Source organism: Cryptotermes secundus, unplaced genomic scaffold (genome assembly GCF_002891405.2).
Source record: "Cryptotermes secundus unplaced genomic scaffold, Csec_1.0 scaffold1904, whole genome shotgun sequence".
Taxonomy (NCBI): domain Eukaryota; kingdom Metazoa; phylum Arthropoda; class Insecta; order Blattodea; family Kalotermitidae; genus Cryptotermes; species Cryptotermes secundus.
This window is the reverse complement of record NW_019733871.1, coordinates 77,066-103,032: the sequence shown is the minus strand read 5'-3', so window position 1 is coordinate 103,032 and position 25,967 is coordinate 77,066. Positions and strand designations below refer to the sequence as shown.

At 40.9% G+C, this 25,967-nt stretch overlaps 1 long non-coding RNA gene across 3 annotated transcripts in view; it reads left to right on the top strand.

The window, feature by feature from the left end:
* The first annotated feature begins 4,920 nt into the window (after positions 1-4,920).
* The window catches only part of LOC111868343, a 39,133-nt gene continuing 18,086 nt past the window's right edge, over positions 4,921-25,967 (top strand). Inside the window, exons 1-4 of one of the 3 annotated variants that reach the window (XR_004513426.1) lie at positions 4,921-5,624; positions 5,893-6,004; positions 19,741-20,448; positions 20,553-20,651. This is a non-coding gene — a long non-coding RNA (uncharacterized LOC111868343). Of the gene's footprint in view, positions 5,625-5,892; positions 6,005-19,740; positions 20,449-20,552; positions 20,677-25,967 lie in introns of those variants that run through there. The other 2 variants (XR_004513425.1, XR_002843494.2) reach the window with 2 other exon arrangements.

Below are 25,967 nucleotides of genomic sequence, written 5' to 3'. Positions count from 1 at the left end.
CGAACAGTAAGAAGAAGAACATTATAGGCTTTTATAATGGAATAAATTAATTTAGGAGGGGTTTCCAATCTAGAAGTAACTTAGTGAAGGGTGAGATTTGTGATCTGCTTGCAAATTCCTACATCATTTTGAATAGGTGGAAGAAATAATTCTCTCAGTTATTGAATGTACATAGGGTGAGTGAAGTTCGGCAGATAGAAATACATACATCTGAGTTATTAGTGCCTGATCGTAGCCCTTTTGAGGTTGAAAAGATATAAATTTCCAGGTATTGATCAAATTCCAGCAGAACTGATTTAAGCGGCAGGTGAAATATTACATTCTGAGATCCATTAGCTAATTAATTCTATTTGGAATGAGGTAAAATTGCCTCATCACTGTAAGGAATCGATTATTGTACTAGTTCACAAGAAGGTTGTACTGGTTGTAGTAATTATCGTGGGATGTCACTGCTATTAACTTCATACTAGGCTGCACCATAGCCTAAGCAGTTAGTCGCTGGCTTCCCACCACTGTGGCCCGGGTTCAAACCCGTGTCTGATCAAGTGGGATTTGTGGTGGACAAAGTGGCGCTGAGGTAGGTTTTCTCCGAGTACTTCGGTTTCCCCTGCCAATCTTCATTCCACCAAATTTTCCATCATAATCACCCGGGGCAGGCTCAATAGGCTGATCAGTGACCGCCATGCCGAGTGGACCCAACTGGACTCCACCCCCTACAGTGCGAATTAAAATTTTTAATTTAACTTCATACAAAATTTTATCCAATAGTCTTCTCCCAGCATTTGTACAGATGAAATTTTGGGGGATCGTTGGTGTGGACAATATTGAGATGGATCTTGTAGAGATAGAATAGGATGGGATGTTATGGACTGGATTGATTTGGCTCAGGATAGGGACCAATGGATGGATCTTACAAACATGGTAATGACCCTTTGTGTTCCATAAAATGCTGGGAAGTTCTTGAGTAGCTGTTTCTCAAGAAGGGCTCAGCTTCATGAATGAGTGAGTGCATATGGATCTTCAGTGATTTATGTATTTACCGTGGTGTACCGCCCGAAAGCCAGATTGGTTGAAGAGCTCATGGTTAATTTCTAGGCAACGAGCAAAGTTCCCGCTACAACCCTACAATTGGAATGCATCCATTTCTATCCAGCGGCTGGCAATCTCACAGTGGAGTTTCCACCATTACACGCGAATTGTTGGAAACAGCTTTTGCATAGCAGCGGCCGATGTTAACCTGAGGTGGCACAACGAGGAGATGTCCCTAAGAAGGATGCTGAAATAATGCCTGTTGGAGGACTGAAGAAGAGGCGTAGGCACCGAAACCGCCAAAAGAAGAAGGAGCTCATCCACGGCAAAGGTGGGTGCCAAAGGAAGTTGGCTGTCACCTGCAGAGGGATGAGCCACCATGAGAAAGTGGCACCGCTCAAGAGACACAGGCTTCAGGGAAGCAGTCAAGAAGGACTGCCAGTTGAACAAGGACAGCAGAAGAATCGGACCAGAAACCAATCTGCAAGATGAATCCGGAAAGGACGGACTCCTGGATGGAGACCAGTGGTGTGTCAGGAAGGCACCAAGGAAACCAGGGATCAAGACTTCCAGAACCAGCTACGGCTTAGAAGCAAGAGGGAATTCAACGAGACACTCAGGAAGGCAAATTGATTGGAAATTGTAAAGCACCTTGCTGGATTTCCTTTCCAGTTGCAAAGAAGTAAACACCGGACACTTTGGAGACGGTGGACCACTTCCAAAATGAAAGAGATTTTTAAATAGTGCATAGAAGAGGAACTGGTAATGCAGAAGCACCTGCCTCACTGGCAGGAATTGAAAGCGAAAGATGACGAGAACATGGAGCTGCTCAGGACAAGCAACCTTGAAGGGGGTGGATGAAAGGAAGGGAAGTACCGTTAGGCTGTTTGGAACCACCACCTTTGGAAGGGAGAAATGTGGCATGCCACCAGAGAGCTAGAATGGCTGAGGAAATCCTGGTTGATTTCCTAGGCAATGAGCAATGTTCCAGCTACAATTGGAATGCATCCATTGCTATACAGCAGCTATCATTCTAAGAGTGAAGTTTCCACCATTACACACGAATTGTTGGAAACAGCTTTTGCATAGCAGCAGTTGAGGTTAACCCTTCGACATGGTATTCTTTATTGAGTTCGCATGCAAATTATAAAGGTCCAGCTTAGACGAGATGAGTAAAGTTCTTAGTGTAGCTCCAACTAGAGCAGAAGGAAGCTTGCAAGTTGGCAAATTGATAGCTCATTGGAGAACAAATCTAATATTTCTTGTTCTCCAATAGAACACTTTGCCTGCAACTGCTTTCGTCTCTCATCCATGTTGCACTGGTAACTTCCTGGTTCATACGTGGAAGCTTGGACTCGAACAAAGGCTTTTTTCTTTAGGGTGTGACAGGAAATGAGTGTGATCATGTTACTGGCTGAGCTAGCAAACATTCCTGAGGTCAGCTACGCAGTAGTTATGATGCAACGTGGCCACATAGCGAGATATAGTCGGTTGCAACATAACGCGTCAGAAAAGGGCCAATTGGCCCGCCAGTCCGCAATGCTATAGAAACGTAGAGGGCCAATTGGCCCCTCCGGTCCTGAATGTGTTAAGTACTATTTTCCATGCATTTTAATCTCCTTTTGTTGTTATAAAAACAGTGTGCTATATTATATATCAACACTAGATAACTCAACTTGAATATTCTCAGGTAATGTCTTTTTGTTTCCTGATGCTATTGAATTATTCTTACGTACTGTCTTGTCCATGATACTGTTATGCTGTTTTTCTGTCATTGTTACCTGAAACATAGTTTATCTTTTTAATTCAGTTGTACATGCATTGCTCAGATATATCCTAAATTTGTATTTTATTATTTATTAATGATATATTTTAACTATACCCCTTGATTTGTTAGTTGATATTACCATTTATAAGTTAAGTTTAATGTTTTGTAGGTGGCTTGTGATCTGGTGGGGCTAATTTTTATCGGCCAGGGCTGAGTTACATGCACATGAGAATTGTCTGTATAAGATTTTGGCACCACATGAAGTCATGAGGCTGAAACTGTTCAGAATTGTCAAGTCTGAGAGGTTCAGTTCCATGTTTGGCATAGTATCAAGTAGTTGTGTGTCATATTGTCCTCTTTATCAGTATGGCCAATAAGTCAGTTGTAGTCTTATATGTGATTCTTTCCTTAATAGCTCTTCCATTCCTGCTACAGAAGTAGTCCCTTATTGCTAATATTTTATCTCAGAATCCTGTTGTATTGGAGTATCACTCGTGCTTTCTCTTCTCTCTATAATGAAAAAGACTTCTTTATTTCAGATGATATCAAACTGACATTCACCTCACTAAGATGTCAGATAAATCATCTTGTTTGCTATGGCCCTCTTTACCAAGAAATGGAGAATATTTAGCACTGCCTTAATTTTGTCATGAATGATATGACTCTTGGGCAGGTGAAGATAAAATTTTCCCTTTGTTTAATTAAGCACCTTGCATGGAGATGTCCTGGGGATTGGAGGTATAGGTCCATTTTGGAAGTGGTTGGCTTTGCCTTAAGGGATAAGACCCCAGTGCCTACTGACTAGGGGGCTCCGTGGGCCCCAGAACTGGTCTGGATGCTGTGGAGCAGAAAAATCTGGAACTGAACCACAGCTGTCAGTCCCTCAGCCATCTGCTATTCTGGCTCCCATGGAATGTAGGATAAAGTATGCTTTTTACCATGTATCGGCAAAAATGTTGTACCATGTGATGAACATTCACCTGATCCCTTCATCTGTGGCAGTTCTACTGCAAGCAAACTGAGCAGCCCTAATTGGCTTGTGGCATGCAAAGGGTTGAATCAGGTGAAGAAAGATATAACATTGAGATGCAGATGCTGGGGTAACAGGAACTGAATTCAAGACTAAATGTGAGAAAATTTTAAATCAAGAATTATTGAAGTGGAGATTCCACTGTAGTTGACTTTTCTAAAGCCACAATCAAATTATTCTGAATGCACAGTACATAAAACTAAATTTTGCCAAGATTTTTAAGATACTGCCATATCTTCTGGGATATAGCACCATGTAGTACATTGAAAGTCTGCCGAAGTTTCAGAGGAACATTTGCCTCCATCTACATGGTCTGAGAATAGACCAAGCAAGAACCCTGCATCAAGCAGGCGGAGGCAACATATTCCTCTGAGACGTCAATTGAATTTCAACAGACTGCACAGTCTTATTATATTCCAGAAGACATAAGTCTTCTTAACCACCCTTGTGAGAACCTCAAATCCTTTACAAGAGACAACTTGGGCCATTACACTTCTTGATACATGAAGGAGTAGAAACGTCCATCAGTAGTGGCTGCAAGATGTAAAGGCAATCATTTGTGTTCTCGTATTAAATTTGTTGCACTAGATGGACCTTGCTACTTGTTCATGTTATGCAGTAAGTTTGTCCTTCTGTGATGCACATATTCTGTAGATTCGGCGTCTCCTGATTATTGCCTCTTCCAAAGACTAAAAGGCATCTTGGTTGGGTGTAGATTGTAGCCAGCAGAAAAGATTAATTGGCCTAAGATGACTACAGTTATGTGGCCGTTTTGTTTGTCACCTTAAAGCAATAATTGTATTCGATTTGTAAAGCGTGGTACTTAAGTCTAAGTTGCATTCAGAAGGCTGTCTTCGACCGCGTGAATAGAGATGTTTGCAAATTCCGGGGTTGACAGAGACAGAAGATGTCTCGTGATTATGAGTGTTGAGAATTTAGCCAATGGTGGCGTTCGCGCCTCTTTTTAATTTGAAGCTTTCCTGGCGAACAATTTTATTGGTTCAAAATTAACATAAGGATTTAGAGTGACCAATTGTGGTTTATTAAGAAAAAGCCTCCTGCCGGGTGCCACGGTCAGACGAGTGGGTGACGCTGTGGTGGTTGCGAAGAATGTGTTCCGTGTTAGTGACTGCGTGACTAGTTCGGTCATACTCCTGTACAGAGTGTTAAGTGCCACTCGGTTATATACTCCGAGATTTGGTGAAAATAGAGAATCGAACGCTGATTTGTAATAAAAATGAATAAATAACCTGTGTACAAAGGTGTTATATTGGTGTGTCAGTTGTATGCTCCAGTCTAAGAGAGGCCTGTGAAGACCTTGAGGTTTCTCATGCTCCAAAAAAAAAATCTTTAAGGCTGATAGGGCATTATTAACCTAGTGCCCAGTTACCAAGTGAGGACGGCGTAGGCCTGGCCGGTGAGCAGCAGAGCGCGGCGTGAGAGTATAACCGCAAAGGGTAACCAGCCGAACGAGTCGACACGAAGCGACACCGAGCAGAGCCGAAGTTGAGGACCAGAGACAAAACGACAATAGTTAAGAAAGTAATATGAGAATGCCTGCAGACATACTTGTAAGTGTGGCGTCTCCTAGGGTAGAAGTTTCTCAAAGAAGCTAACTGACATGACCCACTCCGACAGCAGGATGAAGTTCACAAACACTGACGAATTTTGGACAGTCAAAATATTCGATAAGTGAATGTTGAATGATTTGGAATGAAGCTGAAATGTGGTAATTACGGCTATCCTTGCACTTGCCTGGAGGGACTATAGAAAACCACAAGAGACTTGTTCAGAATGGTGGGTGTCTTGAGCACCCGAATGCAGTACTTGAGCATTCAAGCTACCCAAACCCCCTCAATACAGGCTACAAAAAAGTCTTAAGCATTCATTGTTAAAATGAAGGCAATAGAGAGACCGTTATTGGCAGATGGAAGTAGAGGCAGAATTAGTACTGTTTGCAGTCATGATCTTATTACTCTAAAGTTGCTTTTATAATGAATATGGATCCTCAGAGTGAAATGATTTGCTGACTGCTGTCGCCAATGGACTGCTGTGCTGTTCTCAGGTGCAGGAGGAAAGATTCTCCATCCACTGAATACCTTAATCATCTTTAGTAATGAATGGTGCAAGAAGTTGGCGACACTGGATCCCAAGGATGGGAATGAAGACACCTTGCGGTAATTAGCAACATTCGATGCAATTACATATGATAAGGAGCCAGGATAGCTTAGTTCTTGTAATGACAGGCTAATGGCTGAATGGCCAGGGTTTGATGCTGGGCAGGGGCAGCAGGTTTTTCTCTACTCCAAAATGTCCTGACTGCCTCTGGGGCCCACCACTTCCTCCTATCCAATGTGTAGTGGGGACTGTTTCCCCAGGAGGTAAAGCGGCCAGTGCGTGGAGCTGAACACTCACCTCTATCTAGTGCCAAGGCACTAGATAGAGGTGAGTGTAGAGGCAGTGTAGACCAACAGCTGAAATGTCCCTTTTAATTTCAGTTTTCTGGACCTTCCTAATGGCATATTCTACAGCAAAGTGAAAAGGAGTGGCACTAAAGCATCTCTCTGTTTTAGACAATTCTGGAGATGAAATTTATCAGACAAATGTTTACCGATACGGACTTTGCTATATGTTTCATTTAAACATATTTTAATCAGCCTAACCAGTTCCATGGGTATCTTAAACTCTATGAATCGCTGATGTACTGTCTCATTATACTCCCATTTTTTCTCCAGTATATGACAAATGCAAAAGATCTGATCTGTAGTTGATGTGTTACGTCCAAACACACACTGACGATCCCTAATAATTTCATCTGTATATGGACTTAACCATGGGAGAGGAATATTGGATAAAACACTGATATCCCCCCATAAACACTAGAGTCAGTTTTATCACCCTTCTTATGCACTGGTACAATAATAGGCTCCTTCCACTGATCAGGCAATTTTTCTTTATGCCAAATAGAAGTAATTAGCTTATGGATCTTAGAACATAATATTTCACCTCCTGCTTGAATAAGTTCTGGCGGAATTTGATCACTAACTGGCGATTCATACCATTTCGGTTTTGCAGTAGCACTTTCACCTTCAGAAGGACTAGGATCACATACTAATGGCTCAGATGTATGGTTTTCTGCATGCCTAACATCACTTACCCTATGTACATTCAATAACAGAGAGTAGGACGTCCTCCACCTTTTCAGTATGTTGTGAGAATCTGCAAGCAGATCACCATTCTAATCCTTCACTAAGTTTGTTTAGATCAGGCATGTCCAACTTCAAACAGGTTGTGGTCGACGTTTTAGTGTCAAAACTGCCAGTGATCTAGGACCCCCTCCTGTCATCGCACCTCGCTTTAAGCAAAAATGTTGGTAAAAGTAACACAACACATGATGTTTGTTGTAAAAGCAACATACATTGTAAGTACAGACTAAACTTGTTCGTTAGTGAGATGTCTGGGCCTGCATTTGGTCCACCAGCTGTTGGAAGTCAGGTGAGTATTGGGTGACAGCCAGTTTCAGGCAATCCTGGAGATGTTCATCTGTCATGTTGGAACATTGTTTACTCTTTATCATTTTTAGGTAAGAAAACACAGATTCGTATAAAATAAGTTGAAGCAAAACAGGAGTGTACAATATCACTGCATTTTCTTATGTTGGGAAATTTGTGTCTAGGCACTAACTTCCAAAACGATTCTTGTACAGCACAAGTCTTGAGAGAAATGTTATTTGAAGGGTTAATATTTCATTTTCAAGAGATGCCATGCTCAGTGGGTAATTTTCACAGATAATAGCTGCAGTTTCTTTAATGTTTAATTTTGATTTTTAACAGGAATGACAAGTCCTCTACAACTGTTCTAATTTTTTGGAAATTGCAGAATCTATTTCAGAGATCTTGGATAATAGAACAGATATTTGTCACGTACTTCTCTGTCTGAAAAACAAAATTAGGATATTTTTCAAGATGGTCCTGTATATTAGGAAAGTGATCAAAAGTATTGTTTGTAAGGTCAGTCGTCATCAGCTCGAATTTGCTTCTGTAGGATGAAACTGTACTCATCATCTCAGCAATGCATTTGTTTTTACCTTGTAGTTCAAGGTTCATATCACTTAGGTTACCTGTAAAATCAGCGAGAAATGCCAGATCAAATAACCACTTATTGTATTCTAACTCTGCTTCCTCATCTCCCCTCTCCTTCAAAAAACTGTTTATTTCACTCAGCAAACTACGAAATGTCTGCAAAAATTTGTACCTACTCAGCCACCTTACATCTGTGTGCAAAATGCTATGCGGTGTCCCTTCCTCAGGAGTTTGATTGAAAAACCGTTTTGAAGTGATTTTCCACAAACTGAATTTACAATATTAAAGTCTTATGTCCAGAACAGTCTTTGTATTGAGTCTCTTGCTTGCCAAAACTTGCTGGTGAATGATGCAGTGGTAAGAAAGGAAATCAGGGAAGTCGTCATGCTGTCTACAGAGGGCAATAAAATCATTAACCTGACCTGTCATTGATTTTGCCCCATCAGTAGTAATGGAAACAATTTTATGTAATGGAACATTAGACTTTGTGACAAAGGAATAAAATATTTCCTGACCCATAGTTCTCCCTTGTAAAGAAATCATACCAAGTAGTTCTTCTCTGATGCTGAAATCTTCAAAAACCATAAAAACTAGTAACTGGGCTGCCTCTCTGATGTCTATAGATTCATCCAGTTCGAGGGAGAAAGCAACACAATTCAAAACATCTTTCAACAACTGTTTGTTTCTACACATCATTTCTGTTTGCCGCACAGTGGTGTTTCTTGATAATTGAAGATCTTGAATAGTAGCTATGATCTCTTTCTTATGTCCATGATTTATTCCAGCCATCTTACAGTGCATACACTCAACCACTTCACTCTTCACTCCCGCACAAAGGTGCCATCTTCAGGTGCTTTTTGATTTACGTTAAACTACTTCACTGCATGCCTTGCCGTCATCATACTAAAATAACTAAAATATATGTTCATCATATATATTGATAAATATTAAATATTAAAAATATTAAAACTGTTCAGGATTTTTTATCCCTACGTCGAATCTCAATACGCTAGTCACACCTATCCTCTTCTCTCGGAGCACTCTTCCTATTTTCGTGTGTGTATTGTGCTTTGTGTTGTGTCTTGCTCTTGTGACTGCGTGTGTTACACTCTTTCTTATTTTTAAAGCGTTCAAAATGATTATCAGCTATTTCAAGAAGTAGAGAATAAGAATATCAATAAAGAATAAAGAATATCAAAAGAATTTCTTTTACAAATTCTCCTTCAGTGAAAGGTTTGCATTTTTTAACAATCAGATTGATGACCTTTGAGGATGATTTGGTTGCAGTGTTAGAAAGTGACCTGGGTTTTGCCGTCAGCTGTTGTTGAGCAGCTAATTTAGATTTAAGTCCTTTCAGATTAAGTTTATGAATTTCACCTTTGAGTGGAAAATCGGCATCATACTTACTGCTATGGAGAGCATTATAATGACATTCCAGATTACCCTTTTTTGGCAAGGATACTGAGGTGTTGCATTTTCCACTATATTGAGGTAACTGTTTTGTCTGCCACGCGCACAGAGATGCTTTCGAAATTAATAAAATAACGTGGGCAGAGCACTTACTGCCCCTCTGATTACACTGAGCTCATCACCAAACTGTTTCTTTAATGCAGTTAGTTCAACGTACAGGGATTCACAGTTGACTGGAGGGAGAGAACGAAGTGAATCACATGTTGTCTGTCACTCTTGCATCAGAACACGCAGCTGACGACGAGTGATGAAATAAGTTCACGTGATGAGAATGGAGTAGGGCAGTGGTTCCCAAACTGTGCGCCGCGAAATATTTTTTGGGCGCCTCGAAATATTAAAATATTATCACTGAAATGACACTGAGCCCATGTGGTTTTAGAATCGGACCATCGATGTGTTAATGTGATGATAGGATGGACATCTAACGTGCACTGTAAAAACCACTAAATGTTTTATTTTTCAATAGCAATACTAGATGGCGCTCGATGTCAGAATTTTAATAGAGTCTAATTAAACCCTGGATTGTTCTAGTGACTGCAGTGCTGAAGGCAGTTATTGCTCTGTGATCTCCAATGAAGTTGATTTCTCTTACACCGTAAAATCTGTTTTTGAAGAGCACCTATCACAGCTTATCAACTGGTTTGAAAAATACTTTCAAGAAGATAATATCGACAAGTTCGCATGGATTCAAGACCCATTCAGGGCCAAAGCTCCATCTGAATTTACTTCTGTAGAAGAAGAAAATCTTATTGAGCTGTCTTGCGACAATACACTGAAGACAAAATTTGGCAGCATGGAACTAACTGACTTTTGGATATCAGTAAAAGATGAATATCTGCTGCTAAGTGGTAAAGCTCAGTGAATCTTAATTCCATTTGCGACGTCATATTTGTGCGAAGCTGGGTTTTTGGTGGTCACTGTGATAAAAAGCAAGTATCGTGCGAAAATAAATGTGGGACAGGAAATGAGGGTGGCTGTGTCCAGTTTGATCCCAAGATTTGAGAAGATGTGCAGTGAACAACAGGCTCATCCGTCTCCTAATTATGATTTATTTATTCAATGATATGATTGTTCAAAATGAGTACTTATTTAATACTTTTTACATAAATTGTTTGTGAATTTGAAATACATGATTCATATATTTTTTTAACTTAACCAACCTAACTGCACACTGCAACTGTTAGGTAGGCCTATGTTCTGACTTTTGGCGCCTTGGAAAAATCCTGATACACTTAAGGGCATTGTGAACCGAAAAAGTTCGGGAACCACTGGAGTACGGACTTCCCCACAGTTCACTTAACACAAGTGTAAAGCAATTTTATCATAAGCTACATAAGAAAAGAAAACTAGTAATGACTAATATGTATTTTCCCTTAAAAGTCTGAATATAATCATATTATATTACAAGTGAATTTACATGATTTTCATGTATAATTTCCTTATAGGCCTATGAGGTCGACAAAAAATTGTCCTGCGATCAACACGTTGGACATGCCTGGTTTAGATTATACCCATTTATTTCTCTTGGATCTTGTAACCATTGCACTTTGGCTTGTTTTCTTTGGTCTAATAATTTTGAGCATCCTTCTTTGAACCATGGCTTATGCTTCTTCAATTCATAATAACCTGGACTTTCCTTGGCAGAAATTTTGGTATTCTGTCTAATAGTTTCCCGGGCTTTATTAACATCCAGCTCTGTATCCAAGTTTTCCACACAATACTGCTCCTTACCCTCTACCTTATTTAATTTCATGAGATTGAATCTCTCCATATGAACTCTGTGCATTTTCCTTTTTCCCCTCACTGCCAGTCTTTCCCTGACCGTTGCCACCACCAGGTAGTTGTCAGTATTACAGTCTGCTGCCCTGAATGATCAGACATCAAGTATACTTGAATGTCATCTCCTGTCTATCAAAATATGGTCTATTTGATTGTGTATCCTCCCATTAGTAGATGTCCAAGTGGTAACATTGTACTTTTGACAGTAAGATTTTTTGATGTGGCTAAGTTTACTACTCTAACTCCATTATCATTACTAATTTCATGCAGACTCTATTCCCAGTCTTGGTTTGAAAATGTCTTCTCTCCCTACTTTGCCATTGAAATCTCCTAGCAAAATTTACATAGCGTTCTTCAGGAATTTATCAAACACATGTTCTAGTTCTGTCTAGAACCTGTCCTTTATGTCATCAGTTTTATCTTCTGTTGGGGCGTGAACATGCATAATGATGGTATCACATCAGCGACCTTTTAGTATAATATAAGATATCCTATCACTAACGAACTCTACCCTCTTAACTGCTGATAAGATGCTCTTATGTATGAAAAAACTTTTACCTAATTCATGATTTTCATTCCCTTTTCCATAGAAAAATGTATAGTCTCCTGCTGGTTCAATGCCACCTCCATCCCATCTGACCTCCTGTACTCCTGCTAAATCTGACTTATATTTTAAGATTTATTCTGCCACTGCCCTGAGCGAACCTGCCCTATACATACATCTGACATTCCACGTACCTAATATGTCGCCACGGCATGGTGAGTCCTCAGGTTGTGGATGGAAGAGACACCCTCCATGTATGGAGGGAAGCTGAGAAAATATTGAATAAGCAGTCGTGGACAGCCGACAATGGGTGTTCCTCCAGCTTGCTGGTTGGGTGTGGGGCTAACAACGCCTCACCGTAAAATATAACTCTTTTATGAAAATGAACATAAAGCCTTGGACCTGGATAAATGACCTAGGCCAAAGAAAATGGACATTATGAGACTAATATGAGCTGGAAACCTGAATAAGCACAATGATATTTAGTGAAGGTCAGTCAGTCTCTCTATCTCCCTCCCACCCACTCACCTTCCCACTGGCTCTCAACTCTGCAGTACCCTGATTTGTCCAAGGAATTTAATATAGTCACTGATGCGTCAGACGAAGGTGCAGGGGTGATTCTGTCTTGGAGAGATAGGTAAAGACCAATTGCATATGGAAGTGACAGCTTCAACAGAGCCAGGAACTACATTATGGTAGCGTAGGAATTAGCAACATTTGCCTGAGGAATGAAATATTTCAGGCCCTATTTGTATGGTAGGAAGTTCAAGGCTGTGAGTGATCACAAACCCCTAACCTGGATCACAAGCATGAAAGACCCAGGTTTGAGGGTGGGACTCCGACTCTAAGAATAGGGCTGTGACAGTCTCTTCCAAAACAGTTCCTCCACTTAATGCGATCTAGAGCTTTCTCGTTCAAATGAGAATATCCTCTTCTGTCCCCAAGGTCATCTAGCATCTTCTTATGTCTTCTGGTCACTTCTATCTGCCCCTCTATCTTTCCTTCAATAACTTCTTTTACAAGGTCGTTACTGCGTAAGATGTGACCAATCCAATTAGCCTTCCGTTTTCTTATTTCGTGTAGTATATTCCTCTGCTCACTGACTCTAAATAACACTTCTTCATTTCTCACATAATTCGTTCAACTGATCTCCATCCTTCACCAACACCACATTTCGAAGCTTTCGAGGTGTTTCTGATCTACTGCCCTAAGTGTCCAAGTTTCAGCCCCATACAAAGCAATGCTCCAAATGTAGCATTTCACTAGTTTCTCAAATTCAAGTCCATTGGCCCAATATGAAAGAAAAAATTGAAGAGTAAATGAGAAAGTGTACTAAAAATATCAGTTGAGTAAAGAACTCAGAGAAAAAAAGGAAGTGCCTTTGGAAATAACCAAAACAGCCAGCCATACCTTTGAGAAGTGTTCCCAGGATATTGTGGGGCTGTTGGTAGAGAGTGAATCAGGAAATAATCAGGAATCAGGAACTAATGTTCCAGGATTAATTCAGCACACCTCTTCCTGCAGCATGATGGAGAAACTGTCGCTGAGGTGTTTGTATTGAATATTGTTTTGAAATTTGTGGTCCCTGCCAAAATTCTCACTGACCAAGGGTCAGACTTTCTTAGCAGAGTTTTCAAGAACATTTGTAAGTTAATAAGGACCAGAAAGATGAAGACCACAGCATCTCACCCAGAGTGCAATGTTGGTTTAGAGCAGCCATGTCAAACATGCAGCCCCCATAGCCACAAAGTGCGGTCCCTCAACTTTTAGAGCTAATTGATATTAAAATTTTAGTAGAAATATGTTTTGTAAAGATAATTTTCTAACAGACCAGAAGACAAGAAGTCTCATGCAGACATAAATTAGCAGGCTGCAGGAAAAGTGATTCTGAGAATTGCAGAAGGGTTGGTCCAACTAACGGTTTGTAACTTTCGTGAAGGACAAACTATTGTATTTCAGAAGGTTAATGCACTAAACTGCGCACAGCCTCACCACCCCAAGTATTTCCAAGAATCCCTTTTGGAGGCATACTAAGAATGCAAAGAGGGTGGCAACTGACAGACAAGTGCAAGGGATTTCTACCTTCAAAACTAGCTTGCAAACCCCAGCCATTGTATAATGGGCTGCTAGCAAACTTTGTCATTCAGTTCATTTTCAAACGGCGACAGGTGCTGATGTTACATTGTGATGAACGTGTATAAAGGTTATAATTAAACAGTAACAATGTCGCTTTCAAAAAATTCAAGTAGTAAAAGAGGAACTATTGAAAGTGAGCACTGTGTTTTTCAAGAAAAATGGGAAATTGCTTATTTTTGTTGTGAAATAGAAGGTAAAATTACATGTTTGATTTGTGGCCAAAATATGTGTTCCAAAAGAGTACAATGTAAGACGGCATTACGAAACCCATCGTGAAAAAATGACCAGTATAAAGAAAAGTCAAGGGAAGAAAAATTACGGGATTTTAAGGCTGCACTCGTCAAGCAACAGTCTTTGTTTACAAACGTGAAACGAGACAATGAAGCCGTTGTTAAAGCAGGCTATGTAATTGCAGAACTTATAGCAAAGAATTCTAAATGTTTTAGCGAAAGTGAATTTGTAAAAGAGTGTCTCGTAAAAACCGCAGAAATTGTATGTCCCGATAAGGTTCAAATTTTCAAAAACATTTCCTTGTCATGAAACACTGTTGTCGAAAGAGTTGATGATATTGCGACTAATTTAAGTGAACAGTTGTTGGAAAAAGTTAAAAGATTCACGGCATTTTCTATTGCAGTTGATGAAAGTGCAGATGTTAGTGGTGTGGCACAATTAGCTGTGTTTATCCAGGCCTGTGATACTTACTTACTTATAACTGAGGAGTTACTAGACATAATTTCTCTTAAAAACACAACAACTGGTGAGGATATCTTTAACGAAGTGTATGGGCTCTTAGAAAAGTACAATCTTCCGTTATCGAAACTTGTGTGTGTAGCAACGGATGGGGCTCCTATGATGGGGAAACAGAACAGATTTGTTGCTAAGTTAATGGCCAAGCAGAAAGAAGTCTGTCCTAGTTGTAAGTTTCACCATATTCACTGCATCATTCACCAAGAAGTTCTGTGCTCAAAAATCATAAAAATGAATCATGTGTTGCAATTTGTGAAGAAAGTAGTAAATTTTATTCGATCTCGGGGACTGAATCAATGTCAGTTTTCTTCTTTACTTAGTGACATTGGATGTGAATTTGAGAGTCTACCGTACTATGCAAAGTTCGCTGGCTTTCGTGTTATAGTGTTTTAAATCACCCTGCGGACCTGCATTTTTATACCTACTACCCTAACTTGTGCACTGTTCACTTTAAAAATTAATATAAAATCTCCTAATTAATTTTATGAGAACACTTACCAATGCTCCTAGAAGTGCTTGAGGGTGTGATATTTCTCGAAACATTCCCCTCTGTGAAGTGGCATTACACAAAACTTGCAAATGTAGGCAGTCCTCCTTTTCTTGTGAATTGCACAAACATGGCATTGCCTAGAAGGCTGCTTCCTTTTGAAATGTTCACTCTTCACAATTTTCGCGAGGGTATGTTTCCGCATATCACCCGAGAGTCGCCCAGGGGGGTCAAAATGAGGCCTGCGTGGGGTGGGAGTAGACGGCCCCGGTCGTACTAAGACTGTGCCTGCAGCCAGTTCTGCCCTGTATTTCAATTTTGAATGAGGGTTTAGATTTTTGAAAACCAAAAATGAATTGAAAATGTCACTATTTATATGCCACAAGGCAACTTTCTTTATCCACTTTACTGCTTTCTGAGGAAGAGAATAATGGGCCAAGTACTGATCGGCTCTATCAACTCCCTTCATGAACATAGTGTGACATGTTGACCCCTACCTCCCCAGCGGCACGTAGCGGTAACGTAGCGCTTGCGTAATAGGCGAGTCATCACTCCGCCACTCTCCCCACGGTGACGTCACGAGCGGAGCCGAAGTTAGCCTAGCCCCCGCAACCTGGTAGCTATGCAACGTGCAACATGCGGTGATGCAACACAGTGACGCGGAACCGCTTCCTACTGTGACGTGGCACGCAACAGGCAACACTGTGGCTATATAAGTGAGCTGCACAGCGGCTGCGAGTTAGTTGTAATGTGACAGTCGCCGAGTGTGTTATCAACAGTTCTCCAGTCAGCCGACTACAAGTTGTAGTATAGCAGCTGNAACAGTCTTCTTTACCTGTCCATGTCTCCTTTGAACATCAACCATGCTCGAATTGTGAATTGTGGAAATCATATTCACAACACAAGTATCCCTCCAGGACTGAAGAAGAATATCCCCCTTCCTCCTGAATGTGGTTTCACCACGTTTCAGGGATTTACATTCCTCTTTCAGATCTGGAGGAAGGCCTCTGTTTACCCTAATTGTTCCACAAACACGTACTTTTCTCGAAAATAGGTGTTCTGCAGTTGCCACAGTGTTATAATAATTGTCTTGATGGACATGGTAATTTTGATCAAGATAGGGTTCCAAAACGGAAAGAATAGTTTCTTGTAATTTCTTTCCTTCACCAGAATACATTTCTAAATTTCCAATATAGCCTGAAGTGCTTTCAGTAACTACACGAAAAAGTAGGCCGTACGTTGTAAGTTTCCCAGGATTATATGTTCGCATACGAAGCCTTCCCCTCCAAGGAATCACAGATTCATCCGAAGACAGTTGTTGGTTTGGCTTATAAACTGTCTGAAATTTCTGAATGAAAGAGTTCAATAAGGGCTGAATTTTGAAAAGCCTGCTTGTTGATTGTGGTTGCAGTTCATTATCATTGAAATGCAAACACCACCAAATTTGCTCAAATCTCTTACGGCTCATTAGTTTGCCGAAAATTGGAATTTCTAAAAATGGATCTGTTGACCAGTACTCTTTCAGATTATCCCTCCTTGTATGGCCCATTAGAAAGATAATTGCAAAAAATTTTCTCATTTCTGCTGAAGTGACATCCACCCACCTCAACGCCTTATAACTTCTGTCATAATGTTCACAGTGTTGGAGATAATATCTGTTTTAGTTTCCTGAAATAGCATGTCAGAAACTATCTCCAAAAAACAGTTCCGCTACTTCAGACACTTGCATTCGGTCCGATGGAATTTGCTTTGCCCCTGGATTTCCAGTAAACTGTCCCAAAGCAGGCATTTTGTCTACTACCTGCACATTCGTCGGAGCTACGGTCACTCTCACTTTCACTTTCACTGTCTGTGGTCACAATTTTTTGTTCGCCGCTACCACACCCACTATCAGATTGTGAGTCGCTATCACTAGCAGACTATCACTATCACGAGGGACGTCAGATAGCTCATCGGAGAAGAAGTCAGATATTTCTTGTTCTCCAAGAAATTGCTTGGGTGTCAACTGCTTTGGTCTTTGATCCATATTGAACTACTGACTGACAGCTTGCTACGTAAAGCTTGAAGAAATACATTTATTTTCCTTTGCAGGGGCATAGAGTTACAGCGAGGTCTAGTAACTGATTGGTGAGCAGACATTCCAGAGCCTTATAACGCAGCTGCAAGCAGCTATGTGCTAACTAGGTGGAGCCAGAGAGATGTATAGTGTGTTGCAACTTATTGTGTTTTAAAAACGTGTTAACACGCAAATGGTCCGCCATGTTTAAAAGCGAAAAACCTTTTAAAGGGTGCGTGGTCCGCAAAGTGTTTACATATCGGCATCAAAATATCAGGACTCGGAGAGTAGACACGATGCACTGATACAAGAGGCTTGCTGTTCCTATGTGATGAACTATGTCATGTGTCAGTGCCTGACAGTTTGTTTCTACATTAAACCCAAGTTTCATAATTGCTTATAAGTCTAATACCTGCAAAACTTTCTATATATAGGGAGAATGAATCAGATATTGAATTTCTCTTGCATAGCCCAAATTAAGTGAGACACAATAGCTTAGGTCTGTCTAGGAGTTTGGGTAAAACTGCATAATGAGGAGTTCCATTACTTACATTCCCCTAGCATAATTAGGATGGGTTAGTAAGAGCTTGAACATGCAGGGGAGAAAGGAGTAGTGCATATAGAATTTTTTTTGGAAAGCCAGAGGGCAAGAGACCACTAGAAAGACATTGACATTTTTGGGAGGATGCTATTAAATTTAATCTTAGGTAGAAAGGAGTGCTATAGACTGGGCCAATATGAGTCAGGTTAGCAACAAGTGAAGGGCTCTTGTGAACACTGTAATGAACCGTTGGGTTCCACGAAATGTTTGGAAATTCTTGAGTAGCTGAGTGACGGGCCTCTTGCCAAGGACCCAGCTCCAGTCTAAGAATACTTGCTTATCGGGTTGAGATTCAAAGCAGAATAATGAGTGAGATTGATCAGTTTTGATGCCAGATGGCAGCATATAATGCCGTTAATCAGATTTCTAACTCAAAGTTACATGAATTACCTAGGTAAGTAGTCAGTAAGTAAGTTACAAATGGATATACGATAGAACTTAAATAAGTAAGAGTACTGATTTGAGAAATGCTTTTATTTCTCAGCGTAATCTCCCTGTACATTGAGACACTTGTCCCATCATTTCACAAGCCCCTGAAAACCCCACAACACAAAATGCAAAGAATGGGTCTGACATTGCAGCATCTCAATCGCTACCACGATGAAGGACACATTGTGCTAGCCCGAGTTGTCACAAGTGATGAGTCAATGTTCACCATTACCAGCCCGAGACAAAGTGTGCGTCAATGCAGTGGAAACATCCTACATCGCCTGCCAAAATTGTTTAAGGTGACACCATCCTCCAAGATAGTGATGCTCACTGTTGTCTGGGATCACGAAGGCATACTGCTCACCACATTCCAGCCTCAAGAACAAACTGTAAATGCCGATTCCTACTGTAACATTCTCAGGAAACTTTGTAAGGCCATTCAACGGAAGTGCCCAGGACTCCTCAGCAAAGGCGTGTTGCTCTTGCATGACGTGTGTCCCCATACTACCAAGAAGACAAATGAGGTGCTGTGAAATTTCAAGTGGGAAGTCCTCGACCATCCTCCATATAGCCCCAACGTTGCTCCAAGTGACTTCTCTTTGTTCGGGCCTCTTAAAAATCTTTTCTCTGAACATTTTCCCGACAATGAAGCTGTAGAAAGGGAAGTCCCCGCCTGGTTCCGACAGCAGCCCAATGAATTTTATGCTGCTGGTTTTCAGGGGCTTGTGAAATGATGGGACAATTGCCTCAGTGTACAAGTAGATTATGTTGAGAAATAAAAGCATTTTTTAAATCAGCACTCTTATTTCTTTAAGTTCTATATCCATCTGTAGCTTGCTTATTGACTTGCCCTCGTACTTCGTATGGATTCTGGTTTTACTCTCATACACACATGAGAGGTCTCGAAGTGCTGGAAGTAAATGTTATGACTCTCTAAATGTTTATGATGACAGCTGATTTATTATATTACTGCTATATTAGTTGTTGTCCATTCAAATATATTATATAAATTGGAAGTTTCAGGAGTTTCCTGTGCTCCCATCTTCAGGTAATTGTCATTATAGGTCTAGAAACATATTTGTTATTAGCTTACTTTTTTTTTGGGGGGGGGCCTGTCAGACCTCCATGATGTCTGTGTGTGTCTGCCCCAGTTTGAGTACTGAACTAGCCATGTGGCATGCACAAGAGAGGTGAGATATGTTTACAGAATTTTAGTTGAAAAACATAAAGCAGAGACCTAACCTTAGATGAAATGTGGGAAATTTTGGCTGTCTGATTTGCTGCACGCTTCTCAAGATGGACTTGGCAATGCCATAGCTCAGGCGGTTAGTTATCGCCTTCAGAACTTGGCGTCATGGGTTTGATCCAAGGTCAGGTCATGTGGGATTTCTGGTGGACAATTGAGGGGGCGGGATTTTCTCTGGGCACTTAGTTTCTCCTGCCAATCTGTATTCCATCAGCCGCTCAGTATTGAGGGAGTACTGTGCTGTACATAGTTATCAAGTACCTAACTAATGATTAACAGGATGCTGTAATTCAGTTTTCTTTCCCCACATAATAGTAAATGGTGGATGTATTTCAGGTCTACAGTGTGGACAGGATGACCAACATTAACCATTAGATGAACTGTTCAGAAGCGGTCCATTTATTTCATGAGGAAGTCCCAGAAGCTGGTGCTCTGATAAACTATGGTGATTGTGTGGCCAGTAAGTCATCTCACATGCAATGGCCACTAAGGATTGGACCGTGGGCTGTGGCAGGATAATTCCTGATAATATGTTCACCTCCAGAGCAGAGTCTACATTTCACACCTTGTCCAGTTGTGGGCAGAGCCAGAAGACAACATATCATCACCTTCTGAGGATCCAACAACTACAAAATGAAGGAAACACAGGCTCACGAATTGGTTCTCCAAGCGATTACTATGGTCTCTTGAAGGTGTGGTGTAGCTGCTTTGCCAAATATACCTTTTAGAACAGCTATACACTGGCCCACTGTGACATCATCAGTGACCATTTCTGTGATGGCAGCAACCTTGTCTGCCACTAACACAAGAAGAATTGGAGCAAGATACAATTTCCAGAACAGCAACAGCTGACCCCTGCTTGGTGTTGTGCTGTCATTTCCAAATTAACTTTATTATTTATCTGATGTTGACTGTGTTCTTTCGTGAAGATGACATCAAATTGAAATCTTTTATACAGTTCTTGGGTATTCAAGCATGGGGACAGTCCTTGCCATTTCTCCAGCTGCCTCTCAAATAAGCTACAGATCAAAGATAATTTTTGAGGTAAGCTTTTGACAATATGATTTGAACGATACTTAGGATGATATAGGAATAGCAATTTGTTGCATGGTAATCAAAGGTAATTTTTTTTCCATGCATTGTTCCAGGGAAACTTCTGGGAAAAGTAATGGAAGCTGTGGTTAAAGCTTTACCATCCATAGCAGTGGTGTTGTGACAGTTGGGAGACATCTTGAATTTAACTAATGGTGAGTAGCGTATTGTCTTGTGTTAGTGACTAGACGTGTTTTCTTTGCTTATTGGATTAGTCTAATTTAATTTACATGCTTTAGAAGCAAATACGGCATGCACTAAATCTCAGTTTGTTATAGTCTTCACTGGTTGTTGATAGGTTACTTCAAAGTCACATTACGACCAATGGCCAATCAGTCTGTCTTGATGTCTAGTTAATATCCGACAGTTACAATTTTTTTCAATATAGGTAAGGTTACCATATTTTGAAACTTAAAAATGAGGACACCATACGAGGGTTACCATATTTTGAAACTTAAAAGTGAGGATACCATACATAAAAATCGAGCCATACCAGCGTCTATGTACTTTCTAACACATACAGTACACACAATGGTCAATGATACAAAGTCATTTACTTTCAAACAATTAATGTAAAGTCACTTACTTCATTATTTGATATAATAAACTTAATGCATAAAAACTTTAACAATACACTTAATTGTGCAATCAGATTTCAGTCACTACAATACATTTAGGCTTATAATTGTTCAATTGAAATCCAGTCACTATGTTCCAATCTTAAGAGACCATGAATATTTTTCTGTTGACTTAATTTCTTTTAAAATGTTAGGATATTTCAGCAAGTATGAATGAAATGCAACACAATTGAAATGATGAAAGTTTTATTTCACAATAGCTAGTCCTTTCACTGACTCCACAGCAAGACGATTCCTCTCCTTAGACCACTGCATTTGAATTAAAGAGAACAGCCTTTCCACATTAGCATTATGTGTGGGAATAGCAAAGGAGAGCTGTGCTATTTTCAGGAGCTCAGCATGACACTCAACACTTTTTGATGATTTGAAGTGCTGAGACCATTTTTCATGATATGGTGCTGACTTCGTTCCCTCATTATTATATGTAGCTATGAATGTTTTCAGATTGCAGAATTGGTTGAAACACTTGCTATATCAATGTCAGTTCTTTTATCCATCAGGTACTTGATGGATGATTCAATTTCTGTCCATGAAAAATGTTCAAGTTGCATCGATTTGAAACACGAAAACTCCTTATATGGTCAATCCACATATCCAAGTATTCCAAGCAACCATTGTACAGATTTCTGACGTCATTTAGAAAATGTTTACACTCTGCTTCCAAGCCTTCATTCTCTCTCTCTCTCTCTTGAAATAGAGCTTTCACCTTCAGTGACCTATAGTTTTGCATTTTTCTTTCTTGTAGGATGTTGTGCATATCAGATAAGATATTGAGGATTAAAAGCACAATTCTTTTCCCTTTCAATAGACTTATTTAATGGAATTATAATTATTACTATGGACTAGTTCCACATTTACCAATCATGGTGGCCGCACAGTCTGGGGCGTGGGCCATCTTTGCCCGCTTGAGTATTGGGATCGTGGGTTTGGGTCCCGCTCGCGGCATGGACATCTGTGTGCATTTATTCTGTGTTGCCCCTGTCGGAGGATTCGGGATGAAATGTATCCAAAATAAAAATTTATATACCGGAAAATAATTTTCATACTCAGTAGCAATGTCGACACCACAGTAACAGGTTCAATGCTTGTTGAGGCTAGCAGAGTTGCAATTTCCTACGGCCGTCCAGCGTTGTTTTATAACGTAATATGTAAGTCAACATCCTACATGGAAGAGCATTCGGTTCTGGGCCAAAAAAAAAAACTGAGGACTATAGGTTGTCTGTTGCGTGTAAAATCTCCCGGAAAGACATGGAACTCTGAAGAAAATGTCAGTTGCATTAAAGAGCCATTCCAGCGAAGTCCACGCAAATCAATTCATGCTGCTAGCTTGCAGTTACAAATTCCACGTTCAACGCTGCACGATGTGCTAGACAAAAGTCTGGCTCCTCCTAGGAGCGTAGGGTAAAGGTAAAGTTGTCCTACGCCATGAAGGCGTGTGGGGGAGTGGATGTATAGACTCAGGTTTTCTTGATCTCGGCGCTAGTTGGAGGTGAGTGGTTAGCTTCACGCCCCCGCCGCTTTACCCCCGGGGAATAAGCCCTTGGTTCCCATTGGATAGGAGGTTGGGTGGGCCCCGCACCCAGTCTGGACGCTGTAGAGAAGAGAACACTCTTGACCCTGCCGAGACTCATACTCTGACCGTCGGTCGTCCAGCCCGTAGAAAGTCGCTATATCCACTACGCTATCGCGGCACTTTCCTTGAAGGTAAACTGCAACTATTTAAAGTGGATAGGTCAGAAAGTGAAATCCCCCAAAAGGAGACTTGACCTTGCCTGACTGAACTACATTTTTTCTTTAATTCTGCCCACTGTCTAGCGACAGTAATGCTTGGTAAGTGAAGAGTTAGCTGTCAAGAAACTTACCGCTATTAAAACGATTACAATTGAAATGCCCGCCCAGGTCCATATGTGGCCGTGCTTTTCCTGCAACACATCAATATAAGAGTCACATAAGATTTGATCCTATTTGAAACTCGTCTACTGACTTGAGTTTCTGAAATTTACCTCTATATATTATTTACCAAATCCTGTTCAGGAAATTTGAGTGAATCTCTCTCTCTTAGAAAAAATTTCAGTACATCATTTAGATGAAAATATAATTCATGTTAAGGAGGGGGAATTTCTTTGCTGCTTTTGTGAAACTTACCACCATATTCTTAATGACGGTTATAATACCATCCAGTCCCTCCAGGAGGGCTGAAAAAAAGGATAAAACAACTTCTTTATGCTACACACATATTACACTTACAGTCTAATTCCTGGCTTGTCACCGTAATGTCAATTTGTTTCTGTTCCGAACACAACACTTTGAGTGTATGCACTCGTGGAGCAACACGTAACCATTCATTATTACCCAGCTGGGTCCACAGTGTTGCATTCAGTTCTCTTATATTCCGAGTAGAGCTGCTAGGTATGCTTTCAGTGGACTGAAGCATTTGGGCTTCATGTTCTTCATCTGAATGCTTTATTTGTGCAAGTCAATTTCGTTTGCACAGTCAATGGCTCTTTTCAGTTTACATTCCTTAAATTCGTCTACCCTTAACCTAGCGTAATACTGCTTAGCTATATATACTGAAAAACACTGACGTTCTGACAATATAAATGAGAAATTTAACTCAGTATTTCTTATCTTAATTGGTAAGGGCAAAACATGGTACACACTGTATTTCACATGATTTGATATAGGAAGACGAACTACACAAAATAACTTTCCTTTAAAAATACATCAATTTTACTAATTCTTAAAACTAAATTACGGTATTACGGAATTGGCAATGTCAGTCACTTGATTTAATTTCATCTGATTCATGATTTGGGCTTGTGCATATATTTTATCTTATCACAGTGTTCATTATTCGTCAACCCTTAAAATGGATCTTAGAGAGGTAGGATGGGATGGTATGGATTGGATTTATCTGGCTGAGGATAGGGACCAGTGTAGGGTTCTTGTGAACACGGTAATGAACCTTCGGGCTCCATAAAATTCTGGGAAATTCTTGAGTAGCTGCAGAATTGGCGGCTCCTCCAGAATGGCCCAGCCCCATAAGAGAGTAAGTATGTACGAGATTCATGTGATCGTGTGTATTAATTATCCATCTTGCAGGACCAGAGGTCGCCCTTAAGCTAAAATAGTTTCGGTGCTTCCCTGAAGACATTTTCTCAGTGGCTTCACCTCCTAGCGACTTCTCAGCCCGCCCTGGTAAGAACGTCCGTAAGGAGGAGTCTCTCCGGGCACCAACTGCAGACCACAGTATGCAGGTGGCAAGTCCAGCGTGAGATAAGCCATATTTACTAATGCTCAGAACTAGTCACATGAAGCACAAGAAAGCATACGGGCTATAAGAAGCAGCAGATAAGAAAATACAACACATGAACAGTTGGTTTTCGAACTTAACGAGTTTCGAGTTGATTAGGCCCCAGTGGAAGTATGGAATACAGCAGAATTAATACGTTATGCTAAATTTTCAAATGGAGAGTAGTGGTATCTTGGACGTGACACCGTGTAGTCGGACAGAAGTATACCCAAGTTTTGGAGAGAAACTTACCGTATCCATCTACAGCAGTGGTTTCGCAATATTTTGCTACTTGCATCCAACCGTCCATTCTGTCGCAGAATCAGCCTCTCGCCATTGCACAGGAAAAAAAAAGAACGTTTTAGGAAGTGAAATTTTACAGCTATGTCAATTTTAGTATTATACTAATCATTATTGGAAGCTTTTAAGAATCTGAGGATTGTATAATCTGTTATTTTTTTTCCTTGGCACTACAGCCCCAGTGGGCCTAGGCCTACCTCCATGAACGTCTCCGTTTACTTCGAATTTTATTGATCTTACACATTCGGTAGGACACCTTGGGCGGGTGATCAGCTCGTCGCAAGGCCTCTACCTGTACACAAACACAGAAAAACGCACACACACAAACTAAACATCCATGTTCTGAGTGGGATTCGAACCCACGATCCCGGTTTCCAAGCGAGCGAAGATAGTACGTGCCTTAAGCCGGGTCCAGGCTTGTTGCGTATCCCCGTATCGTATCAGTGTGGACGGTACCCCGTATCATCCTTCCGTTGGAAAATGATACGCAACGGGCTGTTCGCTCGCTTGGCGGTCTTTTCCCGTCGCATCAAAGGGACGACTCGGGTTGCAGTGGTGCCAGTCTGGACGTGTAGGCGGCTGCGTCGCGCTTTGCTTATCAGCTCCAGACAGTTGGAGTGTAGTCATCACCAGTGTGCGTTATTCTGTTTGTCATTCTCTGTTTATATACTCTGAATGGAGTGGAGTGGAGTGGAGATGCGCAACAAGTCTGGACGCAACATTTTGTCGCGTTGCATCGGACGATACGCAACAAGTCTTGACCCGGCTTTAGACCGCTCGGCTACCGTGACCGTCATAATCTGTCATTACTCTTATCAAAATCCGCAGTCCTCATAACGACAGGCTGCGGGCTGGACGACAGACTGGCTCTGGGGTTCACCCAGCCTCCTGTCCAGTGGGTCCCGGGGGTGGGGCGGCCGAGTCGTAAAGCTGACCATTAACTTCCAGCTAGTGCCGTGGTCAAGAAAATGTGGATCTATACATCCACTCCCCATACGCCTTCATGGCGTACTGCTTAATTAGTTGAGCACAGGGACAAATTTACCTCTACTGTGATGCAAATCAGTTTTAATTACGTATCCTTTAAGGTGGAAGGGGGCTAAAGATGGAGTTGAAATGTCCCTCTTGAACACTGCACGGCGATGTATACCAGAAGATAGAACCCTTCTATTTTGCTTTGTTGGCATAATTACGATTATGAAGTAGCATTAACGACAAGCGTGTGCATAGAGTTCAGGGAG